Genomic DNA, 10,033 nt, shown 5'->3' on the forward strand with positions numbered 1-10,033 from the left:
AATTTCTTCATTCCTGGTCTCAACAAAATCAATTAAATCGATATTATACAACTTTAATGGTACAAAAACAAATCAACAAATCACTTGCGTAAATAATTGAAATACGTCCACATTTATAACAGATAATAAATAAAATCGTTAACACTCGTAACCCAGTTGTTTGCAATTTCAACACCCAACGTTTATTGTTATGTAATAAACGGAACAAGAAAATTATTTTTATTATTTTAACCTCGATATCTTTTTAACTTCCTTATTTGAAATATTTTCAATTTCTCAGTTCATTAAGTCAACGAAAACAAATAGAATTGAAATTGTAACATAACTATATTTTCAAGCTTTTCTTATCTTATTGAAACGTAATCTGTGCGTGTTGTACTTAAAAAAATTAAATTGCAGCAATTTAAATAAACTGTAAATAATTAACTGGTAACAAAATAATAATACAAACGAAATTTTTTTAATTATTATAAATAATTACATAATTGACTTTTTTCTTGTCTATATATATTTTTTTCTAATACACGTTATGTTACTAATTATACAGGCTATACAATCTTTTTCGCCACCAAGGACCTTGAATGCATGTGGAATTATTAATCACAATAAAAACGCTACATTGAACTAATTAACGCCGGGTATATTTAGCGTATAATCGGAGTCGTCTAATTAATCGATTCATTCTGAAAGCTCGTTACGTCCAAGCTGTAATTTGATTTATAAATCGGATATGTATAACCACGTCCATTAAAACCCACCTTATTATTTTTCATTTAATCATAGTTTTTATTTAAACTTGTATAAAAATACGCAAACGTTATGATTGCAAGTCCACTTTGCGGTTTCTGTCTTTGCAATTTAAACGTTGTATCTGATTAGGAGTAAACGTCAAATAAAGTTACGTTTGTGAGTTATCTTTAAGAAAAGTTAAAAAAAGAAAGGAAAAATAAAGTAACGGCAGAAAAAAGAAACGTGGTCGAGATTTGTTTCGTTAGATAAGATTTTTATAATATATGGGAATAATCCTGCGGCACCGGAAGCCAGAACGAAAGAACGTGGGATCCACCTTCGTATTAGACACTTCGTTGTGTGTGTGTGTCTGTGTGGAAGGTAAATGTAAACGTAAATGTAAGAAAAGGCGTTTAAAAAGTTGGCCCTAAATCACCAAAAACCTTGGTCGCGGTCTGGGAATATCAAATTAAGGATTACTTAGCCGCGTGGCCTTCAACAAGCGCCTGTTTGCATATTTTCCACATAAATTCCTAGATATAGTTTTATATATATGACGCGATAGCGCTAGAGTGTGCGTTAGCCAAAGCATTTTATTTCTTGTTAGTTTTTTTCTACATTCCCATGTGACTCTTTGCGAAATGCCAACCGGCTTTTCTGTGTAGGCGGTTTGTGTGAAGTTCTTTCAAGATTATATCTTGCAGCACAGAGGTTGGCTGTGTTGAATTAGAAACAGTTTTGTTTGCTTCGGATGACAACGTGTACATAGTAATCATTTAACAAAAATAACCATCTATAAACGAAATATCTTAAACTAAATCTGAAATAAAAAATTTAACGGTTTTACCATATGAGTTCACTATTATGTGCAAAAACATGTAACTTCATAATTTAAATATATGAAGAAATGATCTTCAACATGATATTGATATCTCAATTCGTTTCTGAGATAAGATATAACCTAACTTCTTCGAAATTGCGAAATATCTTATACTAAATCTAAAATAAGTATTTTAACGGTTTTACCTTAAGGGTCTAGAGCCTATCAATATCCTAACGGTTTTGGTCAAAAACATATACCCAACGATTTCAATCCTTTATTTGCTTAAGGCTCCAATGTCGTAGACTAAATTTGCCAGAAGATCCCACGGATTTCCTCTCTTCGATTTATGCAATTTCATCCGACCAAAGAAATTCTTCATCGTGAATCAAACGGTTAAAAAAGAATATCAACCTGGTCTATTGGACTCATCTACATTTTTATATATGGGTTTTTGACCCTTTCGTATTCAAATACACCCATCGAAATCGGCAGCCTCTTCTTAATGGTTTATCATCCGGGATGGTACCTGATTCAACCCCGTTGGGAAAAGAAGCACATCGCGGTAGATAGCGCGAAGGGTTGGAATGAGATCAATCAGGATCGAAAACAGGTAAAAAGCGTTCGGTGTCCCTTACACTTAATATTCAAGCAGGTAGTTGGAATATATTTGGCATACATTATGGGTACAGGTAGATAAAAAAATTGGTCTTCCGTAACAAGTTTAGATTGCAAAAGGTTGCTAAGATTGGTTGAGTAGGTAAAGGTTTGGGGTGTAGTGAAAATTTATCGTGTTAAACCATGGTAAGGGTTGAAAGTGTTTAGGCGAAATCGGAAATTAAAATAACCGGAAGGGTACGTTTTGCATAGTGTGAGAACGTTTCAAAGGGGATGCATATAATGATGGACCGCTTCTTTCGTCTCAAAAGATGCAAATATCCATTTCTGACCTGGAAGGACATTAAATATGCAACTCTTTGTAAAACCTCTCGCAACCCATTCATCCCCGACTACCTTCCGGTTTTTTCTCATACACCGCGCTCTCCAACCGTTTTTGCATCTTATAACGTACATTTTTTTTTCTGTAACGTTTTTTTTCTATCCAGCCCTTCGTTAAAAAAACTCGTTTTGATTACGTACACAAATTAATGCATTGCGACAAGTGTTTATTTACAACTATTAACATCTATCCACCTGATACTTTCATTTACATACATATTGCATTGGTATTTAAATAAGGAAGTTGTTTAAATTAAAAATAAATAGAAAACCTTATAGCACCTTCTTATTATGGTTTTGTCTTGATTTATTGTTTTTTACTAAGAGCTTAATCGATGTATAAATCATTAAAAACAAATTAATTTACCGGGAAAATGTTATTTTGCGATTCTCATAACAACAAAATAACTTATAATCTGAAAGGTAAAAAAAAGCGCAGAGGACACCTTCAAATTCGCACGTATTTGCATGCAAAAAAATGATCCCGTAACAAGAATTATTTCAGCCTGAATGGGTTTTGTTTATTTATTGTTCCGGCCCACCATATTTCGTGTAATATTTTGTTACTAAATTTCATATACGCGCTTGGTGCACGCGTTACTTGCCGCTCCGGTGAGCAATAACTTTTCAATATGCGGTTATGAAATATTCACAAGAGAATAAAAAAAAAATTTTATTTATTTTAGACATAGAATATATCGATTTTTTGTTATTTCACTTATAATGTAGGTTTTTACACTTAAATATACTTAATACTAACATTTTTATAAGTTTCAAGAAATCGTACTTTCTAAATTTGAAGATATGAAATAAATGATCTTTAACATATTGAATGACACTTAAATTTGCATCAAATTGCTTTTTACATCATGACGATATCTCACCTATGTACTTTCTGAGATACGACTTCAATTACTTTTAATCTGACATCTATGATTATGTTTGCGCAGTTTCATTCAAAAAAACATAACCTCTAAATTTGAAGATATGAAGGAATGATCTTTAACATATTGAATGCCACTTAAATTTGCTTTAAATTGCTTTTTAGATCATACTGATATCTCAATTAGTTTCTGAGATACGACTTTTTAAAGATTAATTACTTTTAACCTAACAGTTATGATTTTATTTACGCAGAGTTTCATTCAAGAAATCATAGCTTCAGAATTTAAAGATATGAAGAAATGATTTTCGACATGGTAAATACAACTTAAATTTGCTTCAAATTGCTTTGTACATTATACTGATATCTCAATTAGTTTCTGAGATGTGACTTTAAAGATCAATTACTTTTAATCTGACATCTATGATTCTGTTTACGCAGAGTTTCAATCAAAAAATCATAACCTCTAAATTTGAAGATATGAAAGAATGATCTTTAACATATTGTATGCCAGTTAAATTTGCTTTAAATTGCTTTTTACATCACACTGATATCTCAATTAGTTTCTGAGATATGATATTTTAAAGATTAATCACTTTTAACGTAACAGCTATGATTATGTTTACGCAGAGTTTCATTCAAAAAATCATAGCTTCAAAATTTAAAGATATGAAGAAATGATTTTCAACATGATAAATACCACTTAAATTTGTTTTAAATTGCTTTTTACTTCATATTGATATCTCAATTAGTTTCTGAGATACGACTTTTTAAAGATCAATTACTTTTAATCTGACATCTATGATTATGTTTACGTAGAGTTTCAGTCAAAAAATCATAACCTCAAAATTTGAAGATATGAAAGAATGATCTTTAACATATTGTATGCCACTTAAATTTGCTTTAAATTGTTTTTTACATCATACTGATATCTCAATTAGTTTCTGAGATATGATATTTTAAAGATTAATCACTTTTAACGTAACAGCTATGATTATATTTGCGCAGAGTTTCATTCAAAAAATCATAGCTTCAAAAAGATATGAAGAAATGATTTTCAACATGATAAATACCACTTAAATTTGTTTTAAATTGCTTTTTACATCATACTGATATCTCAATTAGTTTCTGAGATACGACTTTTTAAAGATCAATTACTTTTAATCTGACATCGATGATTTATGTTTACGCAAAGTTTCATTCAAAAAAACGTAACCTCTAAATTTCAAGATATGAAGAAATTATCTTTAACAAGTTGATAGTCACTTAAATTTGCTTCAAATTTCTTTTTACATGATGATGATATCTCAATTATTTTCTGAGATACGATATTTTCAAACTTAATAACTTTTCAACTAATAATTATAATTATGTTTATGCAATTACTAAGCATTATTACTTGCAAGTACTTTAATATTTTAAATCGGAATTATTGTTTATGATATATTAAATCTAAAAATTAATATTTATAAATATTGAAACGTGTCTGGATGTTTAATAAAGATGTTATTAATAAAAACGTCAAAATCAAAAATATGACAAATTAATATTTCTGTTTAGTTCCTATTTGTAAATTTTTCTTTACACGGTAATCTGTACACAAATCATTTATCATTGACTATTTATCACAATTTAACATGAATCGAGTTAATTTAATTGCAAGGTAGTAAACGTACACTTCTAATGTAGCAATCTAAGTTGTCTACCTGTTAATTAATCATATCTGTCTTTTTGTTACCGTACGTTGGCGCCAGATAACGTTTAGAAAAATTATTGTGGACACGCCGATTTGGCTATGAGTTATTTTAATCGAAAGCTTGAAAACTTGGTAGTGCACACCGCATTTTCCATAAATTAGTTGCCCGTTGAAGCAGAAAGCTACCGTCGGGGCCACTATTAAGAGCTGCCAACGGTCCGCTGTAAATTCTATCGGGACATGATCTAAATATGCCGAGTACAACCTTACGGAACAATTTCGCAATAGCTCAGAGTCGACCGAGAAGAAGAAAAAAAAATAAATGGATGAAAAAAAAAAAGAAAGAAGGAGGCCGCTAGAGTTAAAATAAGATCTGCCGTAACCGACCATTAGTTTTCTCGAGTAACAAATGATGACCGCGTATACGAGGTATGCAGATGTGGTCGGTTGATAGGAAATGAACAGTTTTACTCGACAAAGTCGGTCATATCATGCCAGATGTTAGCAGGTCGTTTTACGGCAGTTTAATTCTAAACCAACCAGGAAAACTAACCAATCCGACCAACCAACTTTAGCCCTTCCGATCATATTTACACAGCTTCCGCGCTGTATAGAGTCCCGATTAATCTGGCCCCCTAATGGAATTTGCCGGCAGCAAATCCGACCGAATTCGAATGTTTTCTTTTGACATTAGTAATCTAGTTATAGCCCGGCCGCACAGAAATCGCCCCCACCGTCCGTTTGTGGTCAGCTGCTGCTGCTATTTGATTAGGTCGTATTGAATGTGGGATCTCGGACGGTTCTCTAAACGGATCAAACGGAATCAACTTGTACTACCTACCTTGAACCCCTAAAATCAACTCGAACCGAGAACACATCTCAACCCCTATTTAAGGACACCCAACTCCATCTTTCTTCGAGGAGCTAAAGTAAATTTTAAAATATAAAATTTATAATTAAATCATATTCTTATCGTGTTATAGGTCATAGAGCATAACTGTCGGTTGCTTCAGGAGGTCGTGAACATGATGTAGTGACGCCGCAACACGAGGTTGTTAGGGTGCAAGTTGTCTTCCAACCCCCTTTGGTGGATGCTTGGGGGTGGGAAACATGCCACAACCTCCCGAGATGCTGTCAGAAACAAATGCCGACGCTTGTACTAGCTGAGATATGTGTCGCAGTCTCGCAACTAATTAAGTTAAGACAATGGAATTGGTTAAAAAAAATTTGGATGGATTTATTTATTTTGGTGGGTTTGATTATTCAGTTATAGTTTCTCCAAAGATGAGATGGATTTAGTTTGGCAACGTGCAGCCCCCCATGGTGACGATTGCCGACGTTTCGGATGATTGATTAGGTCTAGAATTAATAATGGACCGCAAAAACTGTTGCCACGTCATCTGGGGTTCGTTCAGGCTATAGGTGATCGGGATTTTTTGATGTATTATACTTTAATGGGCCGTTTAAAGCGAAAAAAAAGTATACAATCTTTACAATCTCCCATTCCGTCCCGTAATAAATTCAGAAACGAACGTAACGAGATCGTGATCGGTACGGTATTTTTACGGCAGCGCCCCCAACACAAAGGTGAAGAAGGAAAAGGTTGTTGCAACCTTTCCCGTTTTTTAACGAAAAGAAAAAAATGGTTGAATCCGTTTTTAGAAAATGAATTGAATTCCGGGGTAACATTCTCACATAAATTCGCTCATAATTGAACGATGCCATTTTTGTGCGATGCATTAATCATCGGCGGGCGCATGCATAAGGAGCGCCACACTCCCATCTCCTGGCTTTTTGCTTGTGCTCCTTGGTCTTTGTCTTGTCCCGGGCGCGGAAAGGGAAAGGTGAGGGTTGCTTAAACGCCGGAGTCATAAATCACCGTCGTCTAAGGAGTTCTCCCGATAAAATATTACCGGAGAAATTATGTCAGCCGCCCAACCTATTTCCTCATCCCACATCTTCTCCGGACGTGCGAAACACTCGGGTTTCATCACCAGGAGACAATGTATTGCGAATTAGGAGATGACTGTGTGAAACATCCGTGTAGGATGTTGTTACAAACTTCTTTAATACAACTCTTTAGTGCTACTCTTTGGTTATTAGATTCGTATGATTTATAATAATGTGTTAATTGTTTGTTAGAATTTATTGATATTGTATCGAGTTATTTTTCGAAAGAAATCGAGATCGGCGACGAAGATAAAGGTTAACTACCGGCATAAAGCACGGAATAGACGTTGTTTACTAGGAAATTCGAAGGTTATGATCGCCACGATTTCTGTCCGGCGAAAAAAGGCAAATAAATAAACGGTGGATATTTATGGGCAACAATAAAACGATAGGCGATCGTTTTTCTCCTGGCTCGTTGCGTAAGAAAGAACGAACCAAGGCCGGGGCCGGGGCCGGAGTTCGTAATAAATGTACCACGAACGTTTCGACAAATGCTACAAACAAATTCAACCGAACCGCGGACCGACCAAACCGGGAATTAAGATAAGCCCAAGAATTTTTCGACTTTATCTTAATGAACGGTAAACGACTATCTAAATCGTTGCCTGTTGGAAAATAATAAAAATTAAAGTTTTTGTCTTATACCTCGATGAGAGTGTAGCGTATGGACCCGGTTCCTTAATAGGTTTAGTGGCGTAACGATTCGATGATTTGAAATCTGAAAAATGCAGATTAACCTAGAAACGGCAACGTCTTCAGTATGGGCATAATGTCAAAGAATCGTCGAACGACGTGAAAAGCGCTCGAAAATTTCGAATCGGTATAAACGTAAACCGTAAATCAAGCGACGAGAACATCTTCTCGGGGCCATTTGGAAAATGGACGCGCCAATGAGGTCTGATTTACGACCGTTTCGCAACACGAGACGAGTTGCGTTTCTAACCATAAACTCTGGCCTAGAAATCGTGTTTGACCACTTGAGATTTCGGAATCGCCGCCGGCCAACCGGGGAAAAAGAACCGAACGGTTTTCTCAATAAAAATCAAAATCAAAAAGAACAAACAGAAACGGCCGTCTTTTCGAGATATTATAGAAAGTAGCCGGCTTGTTTGTTTTCTTCGTTTCGCGCGGAAGCGGGTCGAAAAATTCTCTTCAACGTCGGACTCCGGACAAGTGCAAAAACAGATACCGCAGCCCGCAATAATAGCGACGGTAATTAGCTGAAAATACACGGTTATTAATTGCTCCTTTTGCTTCTCCACGGCATGCTGCTATTTGGACCGGCGCGTGCAGTTTTATTACCAAACTCGTTATTTTTTTATTTGCGTTAACAGCGTCGATTGTACCTTAATTGTATCATACAACATTATAAAAACTTATTGACCTCAAAATATATACAGAAAAAAGTTTTTTAATAATAATAATTTGATAATTACGTGACCCAGGAAATAACATGAACCTGTGAATTCTCTTTCGGAGTGAACTATGCTAGCTTTGCGTAACAGAAAATAGTGATTTTGGCAATTTTCACTTTATTTTTAGAAGATGGTAATATCTATGCTAGAACAGGTCATAGATTATACTTACTTGGTGCAATAGGCACAATTTATATATGCGTCATAGTACTCTATCAATTATAGTTTTTGAGTTGTGGTCTTTTTTCGTAATGTAAACTATTCCATTGGAAATTTCGACAATTTGGCTTTTTCTTAAAAAATGCAACACTTAGGTTGGAATTGGTTTGGATTAAGCTTGCTTGGTGCAATACGAATAATTTTCGTAAACATCATAACACTCAATCTATTTTAGGTTTTGAGTTATGATCCATTTTCGTAATGTAAACCATCCCTACTCGATACTTTGACATTTTTGGCTTTATTCTAAGAAAATGTGATAACAAGGTTGGAACAGGTTATGGATTATTCTTGCTTGGTGTAATACCAATAATTTTTGTTGATATCATGACACTTTATCGATTTTGGTTTTTGAATTATGATCTATTTGCGTATTGTAAATCAACCCTACTCTATATTTTAACATATCTGAGTTTATTTCTAAGAAAATGTGAGAACGAGGTTGGAACAGATTATGGATTATGCTTGCTTGGTGCAATACGAATAATTTTTATTCATATCATGACGCTCCATCGATTTTGGTTTTTGAATTATGGCCTATTTTCGTAATGAAAACCATCTCTACTCGATACTTTAGCACTTTTAGCTTTAGTCTTAAGAAAATGGTGATAACTAGTTTCGAACAGGTTATGGATTATGCTTACTTGGTGCAATACCAATAATTTTTGTTCATATCATGACATCTTATCGATTTTGGTTTTTGAGTTATGGTCCATTGTCGTAATGTATACCATCCCTACTCGATACTTTAGCATTTTTGGCTTTATTCTAACAAAATGTGATAACAAGGTTGGAACAGGTTATGGATTATTCTTGCTTGGTGTAATACCAATAATTTTTGTTGATATCATGACACTTTATCGATTTTGATTTTTGAGTTATGGTCTATTTTCGTAATGTAAATCAACCCTACTCTATATTTTAACATTTCTGAGATTATTTCTAAGAAAATGTGATAACGAGGTTGGAACAGATTATGGATTATGCTTGCTTGGTACAATACGAATAATTTTTATTCATATCATGACGCTCCATCGATTTTAGTTTTTGAATTATGGCCTATTTTCGTAATGAAAACCATCCCTACCCGATACTTTAGCACTCTTAGCTTTAGTCTTAAGAAAATGGTGATAACTAGGTTCGAACAGGTTAGGGATTATGCTTACTTGGTGCAATACCATTAATTTTTGTTCATATCATGACACTTTATCGATTTTGATTTTTGAGTTATGGTCTATTTTCGTAATGTAAATCAACCCTACTCTATATTTTAACATTTCTGAGATTATTTCTAAGAAAATGTGATAACGAGGTTAGAACAG

This window comes from Onthophagus taurus, chromosome 6, assembly GCF_036711975.1.
Source record: "Onthophagus taurus isolate NC chromosome 6, IU_Otau_3.0, whole genome shotgun sequence".
NCBI lineage: Eukaryota > Metazoa > Arthropoda > Insecta > Coleoptera > Scarabaeidae > Onthophagus > Onthophagus taurus.